At 51.1% G+C, this 15,191-nt stretch overlaps 1 protein-coding gene across 1 annotated transcript in view; it reads right to left on the bottom strand.

The window, feature by feature from the left end:
* BBS2 (Bardet-Biedl syndrome 2) overlaps positions 1-12,660 on the bottom strand; it is a 56,024-nt gene extending 43,364 nt beyond the window's left edge. The window contains exon 1 of the mRNA XM_056526274.1: positions 12,197-12,660. The gene's annotated coding sequence lies outside the window, so the exon portion shown is untranslated. The remainder of the gene's footprint in view (positions 1-12,196) is intronic.
* Between the last annotated feature and the right edge of the window lie 2,531 nt (positions 12,661-15,191).

Raw genomic sequence — 15,191 nt, forward strand, 5'->3', positions numbered from 1 at the left:
AGGAGGGCAGGACCAGTGATAACCAGTGATAGGTCATGAGGAGGGCGGACCAGTGATAGGTCATGAGGGGGGCGGACCAGTGATAGGTCATGAGGGGGGGCGAACCAGTGATAGGTCAGGAGGAGGGCGGACCAGTGATAGGTCAGGAGGGGGGGCTGGACCAGTGATAGGTCAGGAGGGGGGCAGACCAGTGATAGGTCAGAAGGAGGGCAGGACCAGTGATAGGTCAGGAGGGTGGCGGGACCAGTGATGGGTCAGGAGGAAGGCAGGACCAGTGATAGGTCAGGAGGAGGGCAGGACCAGTGATAGTTCAGGAGGGGGGCAAACCAGTGATAGGTCAGGAGGAGGGCAGGACCAGTGATAGGTCAGGAGGAGGGCAGGACCAGTGATAGGTCAGGAGGAGGGCAGGACCAGTGATAGGTCAGGTGGGGGGCGAACCAGTGATAGGTCATGAGAAGGGCAGGACCAGTGATAGGGCGGAAGGAGGGCAGACCAGTGATAGGTCATGAGGAGGGCAGGACCAGTGATAACCAGTGATAGGTCATGAGGAGGGCGGACCAGTGATAGGTCATGAGGGGGGCGGACCAGTGATAGGTCATGAGGGGGGGCGAACCAGTGATAGGTCAGGAGGAGGGCGGACCAGTGATAGGTCATGAGGAGGGCAGGACCAGTGATAGGTCAGGAGGAGGGCGGGACCAGTGATAGGTCAGGAGGAGGGCAAAACCAGTGATAGGTCAGGAGAAGGGCAGGACCAGTAATAGGTCAGGAGGAGGGCAGGACCAGTGATAGGTCAGGAGGAAGGCAGGACCAGTGATAGGTCAGGAGGAGGGCAGGACCAGTAATAGGTCAGGAGGAGGGCAGAACCAGTGATAGGTCAGGAGGAAGGCAGGACCAGTGATAGGTCAGGAGGGGGGCAGGACCAGTGATAGGTCAGGAGGAGGGCAGGACCAGTGATAGGTCAGGAGGAAGGCAGGACCAGTGATAGGTCAGGAGGGGGGCAGGACCAGTGATAGGTCAGGAGGAGGGCGAACCAGTGATAACCAGTGATAGGTCATGAGGAGGGCAGGACCAGTGATAGGTCAGGAGGAGGGCGGACCAGTGATAACCAGTGATAGGTCATGAGAAGGGCAGGACCAGTGATAACCAGTGATAGGTCATGAGGAGGGCAGGACCAGTGATAGGTCAGGAGGGGGGCGGACCAGTGATAGGTCAGGTGGAGGGCGGACCAGTGATAGGTCAGGAGGGGGGCGGACCAGTGATAGGTCAAGAGGAGGGCAGGATCAGTGATAGGTCAGGAGGGGGGCTGGATCAGTGATAGGTCAGGAGGGGGGCTGGACCAGTGATAGGTCAGGAGGGGGGCAGACCAGTAATAGGTCAGGAGGAGGGCAGGACCAGTGATAGGTCAGGAGGAGGGCAGGACCAGTGATAGGTCAGGAGGGTGGCGGGACCAGTGATAGGTCAGGAGGAGGGCAGGACCAGTGATAGATAGGTCAGGAGGGGGGCTGGACCAGTGATAGGTCAGGAGGGGGGGCTGGACCAGTGATAGGTCAGGAGGGGGGCAGACCAGTGATAGGTCAGAAGGAGGGCAGGACCAGTGATAGGTCAGGAGGGTGGCGGGACCAGTGATGGGTCAGGAGGAAGGCAGGACCAGTGATAGGTCAGGAGGAGGGCAGGAACAGTGATAGTTCAGGAGGGGGGCAAACCAGTGATAGGTCAGGAGGAGGGCAGGACCAGTGATAGGTCAGGAGGAGGGCAGGACCAGTGATAGGTCAGGTGGGGGGCGAACCAGTGATAGGTCATGAGAAGGGCAGGACCAGTGATAGGTCGGAAGGAGGGCAGACCAGTGATAACCAGTGATAGGTCATGAGGAGGGCAGGACCAGTGATAACCAGTGATAGGTCATGAGGAGGGCGGACCAGTGATAGGTCATGAGGGGGGCGGACCAGTGATAGGTCATGAGGGGGGGCGAACCAGTGATAGGTCAGGAGGAGGGCGGACCAGTGATAGGTCATGAGGAGGGCAGGACCAGTGATAGGTCAGGAGGAGGGCGGGACCAGTGATAGGTCAGGAGGAGGGCAAGACCAGTGATAGGTCAGGAGGAGGGCAGGACCAGTAATAGGTCAGGAGGAGGGCAGGACCAGTGATAGGTCAGGAGGAAGGCAGGACCAGTGATAGGTCAGGAGGGGGGCAGGACCAGTGATAGGTCAGGAGGAGGGCAGGACCAGTGATAGGTCAGGAGGAAGGCAGGACCAGTGATAGGTCAGGAGGGGGGCAGGACCAGTGATAGGTCAGGAGGAGGGCAGGACCAGTGATAGGTCAGGAGGAAGGCAGGACCAGTGATAGGTCAGGAGGAGGGCGGACCAGTGATAGGTCAGGAGGGGGGCGAACCAGTGATAACCAGTGATAGGTCATGAGGAGGGCAGGACCAGTGATAGGTCAGGAGGAGGGCGGACCAGTGATAACCAGTGATAGGTCATGAGGAGGGCAGAACCAGTGATAACCAGTGATAGGTCATGAGGAGGGCAGGACCAGTGATAGGTCAGGAGGGGGGCGGACCAGTGATAGGTCAGGTGGAGGGCGGACCAGTGATAGGTCATGAGGAGGGCAGGACCAGTGATAGGTCAGGAGGAGGGCGTACCAGTGATAGGTCAGGAGGAGGGCAGGACCAGTGATAGGTCAGGAGGAGGGCGGGACCAGTGATAGGTCAGGAGGGGGGCAGACCAGTGATAGGTCAGAAGGAGGGCAGGACCAGTGATAGGTCAGGAGGGTGGCGGGACCAGTGATGGGTCAGGAGGAAGGCAGGACCAGTGATAGGTCAGGAGGAGGGCAGGACCAGTGATAGTTCAGGAGGGGGGCAAACCAGTGATAGGTCAGGAGGAGGGCAGGACCAGTGATAGGTCAGGAGGAGGGCAGGACCAGTGATAGGTCAGGTGGGGGGCGAACCAGTGATAGGTCATGAGAAGGGCAGGACCAGTGATAGGTCGGAAGGAGGGCAGACCAGTGATAACCAGTGATAGGTCATGAGGAGGGCAGGACCAGTGATAACCAGTGATAGGTCATGAGGAGGGCGGACCAGTGATAGGTCATGAGGGGGGCGGACCAGTGATAGGTCATGAGGGGGGGCGAACCAGTGATAGGTCAGGAGGAGGGCGGACCAGTGATAGGTCAGGAGGAGGGCAGGACCAGTGATAGGTCAGGAGGAGGGCAAGACCAGTGATAGGTCAGGAGGAGGGCAGGACCAGTAATAGGTCAGGAGGAGGGCAGGACCAGTGATAGGTCAGGAGGAAGGCAGGACCAGTGATAGGTCAGGAGGGGGGCAGGACCAGTGATAGGTCAGGAGGAGGGCAGGACCAGTGATAGGTCAGGAGGAAGGCAGGACCAGTGATAGGTCAGGAGGGGGGCAGGACCAGTGATAGGTCAGGAGGAGGGCAGGACCAGTGATAGGTCAGGAGGAAGGCAGGACCAGTGATAGGTCAGGAGGAGGGCGGACCAGTGATAGGTCAGGAGGGGGGCGAACCAGTGATAACCAGTGATAGGTCATGAGGAGGGCAGGACCAGTGATAGGTCAGGAGGAGGGCGGACCAGTGATAACCAGTGATAGGTCATGAGGAGGGCAGAACCAGTGATAACCAGTGATAGGTCATGAGGAGGGCAGGACCAGTGATAGGTCAGGAGGGGGGCGGACCAGTGATAGGTCAGGTGGAGGGCGGACCAGTGATAGGTCATGAGGAGGGCAGGACCAGTGATAGGTCAGGAGGAGGGCGTACCAGTGATAGGTCATGAGGAGGGCAGGACCAGTGATAGGTCAGGAGGAGGGCGGGACCAGTGATAGGTCAGGAGGGGGGCAGACCAGTGATAGGTCAGAAGGAGGGCAGGACCAGTGATAGGTCAGGAGGGTGGCGGGACCAGTGATGGGTCAGGAGGAAGGCAGGACCAGTGATAGGTCAGGAGGAGGGCAGGACCAGTGATAGTTCAGGAGGGGGGCAAACCAGTGATAGGTCAGGAGGAGGGCAGGACCAGTGATAGGTCAGGAGGAGGGCAGGACCAGTGATAGGTCAGGTGGGGGGCGAACCAGTGATAGGTCATGAGAAGGGCAGGACCAGTGATAGGTCGGAAGGAGGGCAGACCAATGATAACCAGTGATAGGTCATGAGGAGGGCAGGACCAGTGATAACCAGTGATAGGTCATGAGGAGGGCGGACCAGTGATAGGTCATGAGGGGGGCGGACCAGTGATAGGTCATGAGGGGGGGGGGCGAACCAGTGATAGGTCAGGAGGAGGGCGGACCAGTGATAGGTCATGAGGAGGGCAGGACCAGTGATAGGTCATGAGGAGGGCGGGACCAGTGATAGGTCAGGAGGAGGGCAAGACCAGTGATAGGTCAGGAGGAGGGCAGGACCAGTAATAGGTCAGGAGGAGGGCAGGACCAGTGATAGGTCAGGAGGAAGGCAGGACCAGTGATAGGTCAGGAGGAGGGCGGACCAGTGATAGGTCAGGAGGGGGGCGAACCAGTGATAATCAGTGATAGGTCATGAGGAGGGCAGGACCAGTGATAGGTCAGGAGGAGGGCAGGACCAGTGATAGGTCAGGAGGAAGGCAGGACCAGTGATAGGTCAGGAGGGGGGCAGGACCAGTGATAGGTCAGGAGGAGGGCAGGACCAGTGATAGGTCAGGAGGAAGGCAGGACCAGTGATAGGTCAGGAGGAGGGCGGACCAGTGATAGGTCAGGAGGGGGGCGAACCAGTGATAACCAGTGATAGGTCATGAGGAGGGCAGGACCAGTGATAGGTCAGGAGGAGGGCGGACCAGTGATAACCAGTGATAGGTCATGAGGAGGGCAGAACCAGTGATAACCAGTGATAGGTCATGAGGAGGGCAGGACCAGTGATAGGTCAGGAGGGGGGCGGACCAGTGATAGGTCAGGTGGAGGGCGGACCAGTGATAGGTCATGAGGAGGGCAGGACCAGTGATAGGTCAGGAGGAGGGCGTACCAGTGATAGGTCATGAGGAGGGCAGGACCAGTGATAGGTCAGGAGGAGGGCGGGACCAGTGATAGGTCAGGAGGAGGGCAAAACCAGTGATAGGTCAGGAGGAGGGCAGGACCAGTAATAGGTCAGGAGGAGGGCAGGACCAGTGATAGATAGGTCAGGAGGGGGGCTGGACCAGTGATAGGTCAGGAGGGGGGGCTGGACCAGTGATAGGTCAGGAGGGGGGCAGACCAGTGATAGGTCAGAAGGAGGGCAGGACCAGTGATAGGTCAGGAGGGTGGCGGGACCAGTGATGGGTCAGGAGGGGGGCGGACCAGTGATAGGTCAGGTGGAGGGCGGACCAGTGATAGGTCATGAGGAGGGCAGGACCAGTGATAGGTCAGGAGGAGGGCGTACCAGTGATAGGTCATGAGGAGGGCAGGACCAGTGATAGGTCAGGAGGAGGGCAGGACCAGTGATAGGTCAGGAGGAGGGCAAAACCAGTGATAGGTCAGGAGGAGGGCAGGACCAGTAATAGGTCAGGAGGAGGGCAGGACCAGTGATAGGTCAGGAGGAAGGCAGGACCAGTGATAGGTCAGGAGGAGGGCAGGACCAGTAATAGGTCAGAAGGAGGGCAGGACCAGTGATAGGTCAGGAGGAAGGCAGGACCAGTGATAGGTCAGGAGGGGGGCAGGACCAGTGATAGGTCAGGAGGAGGGCAGGACCAGTGATAGGTCAGGAGGAGGGCAGGACCAGTGATAGGTCAGGAGGGTGGCGGGACCAGTGATAGGTCAGGAGGAGGGCAGGACCAGTGATAGATAGGTCAGGAGGGGGGCTGGACCAGTGATAGGTCAGGAGGGGGGGCTGGACCAGTGATAGGTCAGGAGGGGGGCAGACCAGTGATAGGTCAGAAGGGTGGCGGGACCAGTGATGGGTCAGGAGGGGGGCGGACCAGTGATAGGTCAGGTGGAGGGCGGACCAGTGATAGGTCATGAGGAGGGCAGGACCAGTGATAGATAGGTCAGGAGGGGGGCTGGACCAGTGATAGGTCAGGAGGGGGGGATGGACCAGTGATAGGTCAGGAGGGGGGCAGACCAGTGATAGGTCAGAAGGAGGGCAGGACCAGTGATAGGTCAGGAGGGTGGCGGGACCAGTGATGGGTCAGGAGGGGGGCGGACCAGTGATAGGTCAGGTGGAGGGCGGACCAGTGATAGGTCATGAGGAGGGCAGGACCAGTGATAGGTCAGGAGGAGGGCGTACCAGTGATAGGTCATGAGGAGGGCAGGACCAGTGATAGGTCAGGAGGAGGGCAGGACCAGTGATAGGTCAGGAGGAGGGCAAAACCAGTGATAGGTCAGGAGGAGGGCAGGACCAGTAATAGGTCAGGAGGAGGGCAGGACCAGTGAAATGTCAGGAGGAAGGCAGGACCAGTGATAGGTCAGGAGGAGGGCAGGACCAGTAATAGGTCAGAAGGAGGGCAGGACCAGTGATAGGTCAGGAGGAAGGCAGGACCAGTGATAGGTCAGGAGGGGGGCAGGACCAGTGATAGGTCAGGAGGAGGGCAGGACCAGTGATAGGTCAGGAGGAGGGCAGGACCAGTGATAGGTCAGGAGGGTGGCGGGACCAGTGATAGGTCAGGAGGAGGGCAGGACCAGTGATAGATAGGTCAGGAGGGGGGCTGGACCAGTGATAGGTCAGGAGGGGGGGCTGGACCAGTGATAGGTCAGGAGGGGGGCAGACCAGTGATAGGTCAGAAGGAGGGCAGGACCAGTGATAGGTCAGGAGGGTGGCGGGACCAGTGATGGGTCAGGAGGAAGGCAGGACCAGTGATAGGTCAGGAGGAGGGCAGGACCAGTGATAGTTCAGGAAGGGGGCAAACCAGTGATAGGTCAGGAGGAGGGCAGGACCAGTGATAGGTCAGGAGGAGGGCAGGACCAGTGATAGGTCAGGAGGAGGGCAGGACCAGTGATAGGTCAGGTGGGGGGCGAACCAGTGATAGGTCATGAGAAGGGCAGGACCAGTGATAGGTCGGAAGGAGGGCAGACCAGTGATAACCAGTGATAGGTCATGAGGAGGGCAGGACCAGTGATAGGTCATGAGGAGGGCAGACCAGTGATAGGTCATGAGGGGGGCGGACCAGTGATAGGTCATGAGGGGGGGCGAACCAGTGATAGGTCAGGAGGAGGGCGGACCAGTGATAGGTCATGAGGAGGGCAGGACCAGTGATAGGTCAGGAGGAGGGCGGGACCAGTGATAGGTCAGGAGGAGGGCAAGACCAGTGATAGGTCAGGAGGAGGGCAGACCAGTGATGGGTCAGGAGGAGGGCAGGACCAGTGATAGGTCAGGAGGGTGGCGAACCAGTGATAGGTCATGAGGAGGGCAGGACCAGTGATAGGTCGGAAGGAGGGCAGACCAGTGATAACCAGTGATAGGTCATGAGGAGGGCAGGACCAGTGATAACCAGTGATAGGTCATGAGGAGGGCGGACCAGTGATTGGTCATGAGGAAGGCGCACCAGTGATAGGTCATGAGGAGGGCAGGACCAGTGATAGGTCGGAAGGAGGGCAGACCAGTGATAACCAGTGATAGGTCATGAGGAGGCAGGACCAGTGATAACCAGTGATCGGTCATGAGGAGGGCGGACCAGTGATTGGTCATGAGGAAGGCGGACCAGTGATAGGTCATGAGGGGGGCGAACCAGTGATAGCTCATGAGGAGGGCGGACCAGTGATAGGTCAGGAGGAGGGCAAGACCAGTGAAAGGTCAGGAGGAGGGCAAGACCAGTGATAGGTCAGGAGGAGGGCGGACCAGTGATAGGTCAGGAGGGGGGCGGGACCAGTGATAGGTTAGGAGGGGGGCGGGACCAGTGATAGGTCAGGAGGGGGGCGGGACCAGTGATAGGTCAGAAGGAGGGCAGGACCAGTGATAGGTCAGGAGGAGGGCAGGACCAGTGATAGGTCAGGAGGGGGGGTGGACCAGTGATAGGTCAGGAGGGGGGCGGGACCATTGATAGGCCAGGAGGGGGACGGGACCAGTGATAGGTCAGGAGGGGGGGGCGGGACCAGTGATAGGTCAGGAGGGGGGCGGACCAGTGATAGGTCAAAAGGGGGGGCAGGACCAGTGATAGGTCAGGAGGGGGGCGGGACCAGTGATAGGTCAGGAGGGGGGCGGGACCAGTGATAGGTCAGGAGGGGGGTGGGACAAGTGATAGGTCAGGAGGGGGGCGGGACCAGTGATAGGTCAGGAGGGGGGCGGACCAGTGATAGGTCAGGAGGGGGGCGGGACCAGTGATAGGTCAGGAGGGGGGCGGGACCAGTGATAGGTCAGGAGGGGGGCGGGACCAGTGATAGGTCAGGAGGGGGCAGGACCAGTGATAGGTCAGGAGGGGGGCAGGACCAGTGATAGGTCAGGAGGGGGCGGGACATAACTCCTGTCCGGATTTGCAAGCCCCATAGAGAATTAATGTTTTGGCTATGCAGGCACTTTAATTATTAAAGGTTTTTTTACCTCCATTCTCAGGATCAGTGGGGAGCTCAGCAGTCTGACCTCCACTAATCAGCTTGTTACTTCCTATGGTATAAACAGGGGATAACTTTATATGTTGGGAATACCCCATTAGGGCAGGATCACACAGGGTGCATCCACAGCGTATTTCACACTGCGGATGTGTTGACGGCAGTCACAGAGGAACTGCATATTGTGATCCTGACTGCAGCTGGGTAGTTCTGTGTGTCCACTTGGAGTGGTGCATTTCCTGCTGTAGATATACACTACCCCAAATTACACTCTGTTGGCCTCTGTCAGTTAATGGGGGTGGGGATCTATTTATTGATATGTTACTGTGTACACTGGGAAACTTGCCTGATGCATGTGGTAAATGTACTGTACACTGCTAACAGTGTTAGAGCCTAACATGCAGTTCCCAGTGTAGTTGTTTTGCTTCTAGTCACAGCAGGACTCTCTGTAATACTCTCCACATAACATATTATTACTTCATATACCGTTCTTCCTGCTTTGTCCACAATTCGTCTTTGAGCTCTAGAGGGTGAGAAAATGTCAGGGACTTGCTGGCCCATTAAGCCCTGTGATTCACTGTGCCATGATCCCAGCACTGGGCATTTTTCCTGCTTTCTTCCTGCTGCCTAGTGACACACACAATAATGGCTACGAATCATTGAAGCAGGAACCGTGTGCAGAGACTCTGAGGAGAGAGCCGGGTGCAGAAAGGGGATTTTATTCTAACAGATCTAACTCAATGATGTCAGATTTGGTATTGTGACACATCTATAAAACCCATTCTATATCCTGATACTTGTTGTACACATGGGAGCATCCCCGGCCATTTATTTAGGTGGCAATATTAGCTTATATTAGCAGAAATTGATTTTACTCTGCTTTATTTTCTTAAAACAACGTCCCTTTTGTCTATGTGCTGTGTCTGATATTTCACCCCAAAAACACAGGAAAAATTTGTCTAAACCTGTGCCGAGGAAAAAGTGTAGCAGCTGCCCATAGCAACTAATTAGATTAAAAAGCTCTTTGAATTATCAAATTTGTTTGGTTGCTATGGGCAACTGCTCCACTTTTCCTCTGGACAAGTTTGATAAATCTCCTTTCACATGATTACAGAGCTGTATAATATGCTCCGTAAATTTACGCAGCAGCTTGGGTTTTGTAATAGGGCCCCCTAAGACTGTGTTTACATGTAGCGTTTACTGCTATTTTCCCAAATCACAAATTTTTTTTTTACACCTAAAAAACACCAGAAAACCTGACACAGCTTTTTCCTACGTTTTGGCGTTTTTTCTGGCGTTTTTGCCTTTGAGTGGAAATAGCATTTTTGCCCCCTTTGGTGTTTTTTTCTAAATTTGTTGGGTACAAAATTGTTTTTTTTATACATTTTTAATAAAGTGTGTGTGTTTCACTTTTTTTTTCTTTATCTTTTTTTAGGTAGTACTGCTACTCCCAGCATGGAACAGACTGTTCCATGATGGGGAGTAGTAGTACCTCTACTAATAGAAAGATCGCCCCAGGTGTCACTCCTGACACCCGATGCGATCGTCCTATCTATTGCAGAGATGCGGATCGGCTCTATACAGCGATCGCATCAATGCTCTGTACGACGGCCAGTGATGTGAATAGAAATTCACATCACTGATTCATATTTTCCACCCAGAGTGGGGATTGGCTGGATGGTTGCAGCCAATCCCCGCTCTCAGCGGGAAATATAAATGGTAATGGCTGGCCGGAGTACAGAGCAGAGATGCAAGCACTGTAGAGAGCCGCTCCACCTCTGCAATAGATAGGACAATCGCATCGGGTGTCAGGAGTGACACCTGCTGTAATCTGTCCTTAACTGCAGGTACTACTACTCCCAACATGGAGCACACTCTACTCCATGCTGAGAGCTGTAGTGCCTTCATTAATAGACAGATCGCAGCGAGTGTAACTTCTGACAACCGATGTGATTGTCCTTTATAATGTATAGATGCGGGAAGCCACTCTTCTATGGTCAACAGAGAGTTGTGATTGGCTGGAACCATCTGGCCAATCACAGGTCTCTGCGGCAAATATGAATAGGTTTATATATATGTCAGTGCAGGGGACATTAGAAGAGCAGCCGGCCCCATCTATAATTTTATACAGATGGATCACAACGGACCTGGGGCAATCTGTCAATTAGTACAGGTACGACTACTCCCATCATGGAACAGTGTTCCATGCTGAGAGTAGTAGTACTACCTAAAAAAAAGTGAAAACACACACTACATATTTATTATTGTCGGCTACCTTTTTTGTGCCCTGCCCGCACACATAAATTGATCACTGTTTAAAGATTAATAAAAAATGTAGTTATAATAAAGATACATTTCATTAAATACAATTTATCCCATCACTACTGTATCTTTTTTATAATTTTTTTTTTTTTACGGTACCCTACGAAATAACTTTTCCGGATCGCTAAAGTCCAAAAAAGAATAAAAATCTTCGGCAAAAACACCAAAGTTAAAACCCACATGGCATTTTTCTTGGCGTTTTTTTTTAACTCCCATAGACTTCTATGGGAGGAAAACGCCAACATTTTCCTTAAAAAAACGCCAAAGTCTCAACAAGAGGTCGTTTTTGAAAAACTGCCAAGGGGCCAAAAATAAAAAAGGGAAACGCCAAAAGGATTAAAAAAATGCCAAACTGAAAAACGCCAAGTGGATATGGCATTTTGCAGTTCCGTACTGACTTGCAGCTAACATCTCGCTGCAGCGTTTTTTCGCAAAAAAAAAAAAACGCCATATGCGTCAGAATGGGCGTTTTTATGTGTTTTTTTTTAAATAAAAAAAAAAACAAGTGGAAACCTAGCCTAACCATAGCATAATATTATTGCGATTTGCATATTGATTGTGCGATTATAAAAACTGCACTATTTTTACAGTGACCTCAAACAATAGCTAATTAAACAACATGTAAACACAGCCTTATGGTTCAATAACAGGGGTATTCCAGGAAAATACTTTTTATATATATATATATATATATATATATATATATATATATATATATATATATATCAACTGGCTCCAGAAAGTTAAACAGATTTGTAAATTACTTCTATTAAAAAATCTTAATCCTTTCAATAATTATCAGCTGCTGAAGTTGAGTTGTTGTTTTCTGTCTGGCAACAGTGCTCTCTCTGCTTGTCTCGGGAACTGCACAGAGTAGAAGAGGTTTGCTATGGGGATTTGCTTCTAAACTGGGTGGTTCCCGAGACATGTCTTCAGAGAGCACTTAGACAGAAAAGAACGACTCAACTTCAGCAGCTCATAAGTACTGAAAGGATTAAGATTTTTTTTTATAGAAGTAATTTACAAATCTGTTTAACTTTCTGGAGTAGGTTGATACATAAAAAATAGTTTTTCCCTGGATAACCCCTTTAATATATACAGAACCAAGAATGGATTTGTAAAGCGAAGTCCCAGTCTTTATACGTGTCCTTAAAGGGGTACTCTGCTGCTCAGCGTTTGGAACAAACTGTTCCGAACGCTGGAGCTGGCGCCGGCGCCAGCTCCAGCGTTCGGAACAGTTTGTTCCAAATGCTGAGCAGCGGAGTACTCCTTTAATTTATGATCTCCTCCTGGCTTTTCATTCAATAAATGCAATTAAAAACCTAAATGTGTGAACACAGCCCTACTGGCAGCAGCAAAGGTTTTAAAAAACAAACATACAACAGTACCCACCTTCTTAATTAACCGTACATCCGTTTTCTGTTTTTATTTATTTATTTGCTTTACTTTTATGTGATGACCTTGTGGTTTTTTTTTGCATCCAGAATTAGAAGCGACTGCAAGAGCTGATGGATGTTGGTATAATTGTGATTGGGAAAAAGACAAATACGTAAAATATCCATTGACTAATTTATAGTCGTAATAGAGATTTCCACCAAAAAAATAGAACGCAGTTCTTTTTAAGCACACGGACTCCTGGGATCTGTGCAGTGCTTGTTTACAGCTTTCTGAGCCGTGTGCAGGCAGACGTCTGAAGCTTTGGCTCTCTCTGCCGGAGCCGTGTGCACACATTCCCCCCTCCTCCCAACCATTCACTCCATAATAGCACAAGCTGCTGGCCTCATTACTGGATAAACAAGAATGGCTCATGCATTTTGAGTTATTTTCCAGTAGTCTTTCAGTTTCCTTGTATTCAGTGATAGAAAAATCTATAACAAGCTGCAGTATAAAATATAAAGATTTTATTATAACTCATATGAAATCGCGGTAAACAGAACAGACCTGTTATACAGATGTATGCAAAACAGAGGTGGATGTAAGTAATGTAGGGCACCTGTGCAGAACAGTATATGGGTATTTGATCAGTGGGGACATCTCAGCGCTAAGACCCCCACCGATCAGGAGAACGAGCAGGGAGAAGTGTGTGACAGTGCAATTCACTCCCCAGCTCACAGCGATCTCCACCCAGCTTAAAGGGGTACTCCCGTGCCCCAGCGTTCTAAACATTTTGTTCAGAACGCTTAGAGCGGGTGGCCGTGATCGTGACATCATGCAACACCCCCTCCATTCATGTCTATGGAAGGGGGTGTGACGACCATCACGCCCCCTCCTATAGACATAATTGGAGGGGGTGTTGAGGGGCATGGCCGTGACGTCACGATCACGGCCGTCTGCTCCAAGTTGTTCAGAATGCTGGGGCATGGGACTACCCCTTTAACTGGACAGCTCTATAGACTTGTCATAGGGCTGTCTAGTGAAGCTGTACACAGATCACTGAAAGCCAGGAAGTGACTTGTTTGAGGGTACGATCACACTGCGTTCTTGCCCCCGTTAATTGTATCCATCATCATCCCATTGAAAGGGGGTGCCGACATATACTGTTAACAGGAGCAACGGACCCCATTCACCTCTATGGCCGAGCAAAGTCACCTCTAGGGACTCTGCTTGGGATATATTCCCTATTTTAAGCAGCTAACCTATCCCTATGCCATATATCAAATGGATTTGGCTTTACACTTCTTCATGCAGTGTGGAAAGACCTTACATGTCTCATTTTGTGTACATGCCCTCTACTTGAATCTCCCCGAATCTATCATGACTCTTCATCTGTCATTAACAGTCCTCTGCTGACAAAGATAAGCATGCTCACTTCCTGGAATATTTCATTTCTGCATATATAATAAAATATATCATTCTATAAGCTAAAGATGGTTGAATGTTATGCACTTATATTTTATAGTCAAGTTAAATGGTTATTTTGGGAAAAACTGGAAAATCTGGTTTTGCCAGGAGTGTTGGCACGCTGCCTTCCTAGCTACTTGAAACTCTTACTACTTTGGTACCCAGTCCATAAATTTTATTCAAGGCATGTAATAGCAAGTGGGATGGCTCATAATACAGGCAAATTTAGATTATTTGAGCACAGAGTAATGAGGCAGCCTGTATTACATTGCAGTGCATGTGGCCTGCGGAGGAGGTCTGAGCCATCAATCATGTAGAGTGCGCACTGTGAGCCATAGTAAAGATACAGTCTGTTACATCTAGTGACCCACAAGTGACTTCTCTAATCAAAGTCACCCTCTTCTCTTCTCCATCTGGCCCAAACCATCATGGCAAATTTTCCCATCCACACCTCAATAATGCAGAATTTTCCACACAAACATAGTACAGCCAAATAATGTACCCCTTGGTGACCTGAACACAGGGCCGAACTGGGACTGAAAATAGGCCTGGGCATTTTGGACTAAGAAGCTTATTTTGGTAATGTGGCTATGTGAAGGCGGATCAACAAAGGGGAGGGGCCAAATGTAAAAAAATAATTATATATATATATATATATATATATATATATATAATTAATATAGGTTACACAATTCCTCCCGATAAACACATGTACCTCTAAATAAAGCATATAGTGTAGTTACGAAATAACACCGGTATATAAGGAGGAATATTAATACCATACATATTACCATCATACTGTTACTGACCAAATCCTATATACTAAAACCAATATTACCAATAATACCAGTATACAAGGAGGAATGTTGGCACAATACATATTACCATCATACTGTTACTGCTCAAATCCTGTATACTAAGACCAATATTACTAATAATACCAGTATACAAGGAGGACTATTATGACCATACATATCACCATCATACTGTTACTGACCAAATCCTGTATACTGAGACCAATATTACCAATAATATTAGTATACAAGGAGGAATATCATCACCAAACATATTACCATCATACTGTTACTGACCAAATCCTGTATACTGAGACCAATATTACCAATAATATTAGTATACAAGGAGGAATATCATCACCAAACATATTACCATCATACTGTTACTGCTCAAATCCTGTATACTGAGACCAATATTACTAATAACACCAGTACACAAGAAGGAAATTTTTACCCCACACAGTTACAATATAGTGGTAGATATCAACTCTACAATGGCTCTGCAGATTACATAAAGTTACATCCGGTGACGTCTTCTCTAATTGGAGTCGTTCCCTTTGCTTTTTTGTCTTTATCTGTCCCAGACCATCATGATGATTTTTTCCAGCCATAACTTGTCTCCACACAACCTGAGAGGGTAGAGTATGTCTCCCAAGTAGTTAGGTTGCTCCAATAGGTAGAAAGGCCCCTTCCCATGGTTTCCCCCATTACGCAGGTGACCCGAGTAGGTAGATGCCACCTGTAGGTAAGTT

Source organism: Hyla sarda, chromosome 6 (genome assembly GCF_029499605.1).
Source record: "Hyla sarda isolate aHylSar1 chromosome 6, aHylSar1.hap1, whole genome shotgun sequence".
Taxonomy (NCBI): Eukaryota; Metazoa; Chordata; class Amphibia; order Anura; family Hylidae; genus Hyla; species Hyla sarda.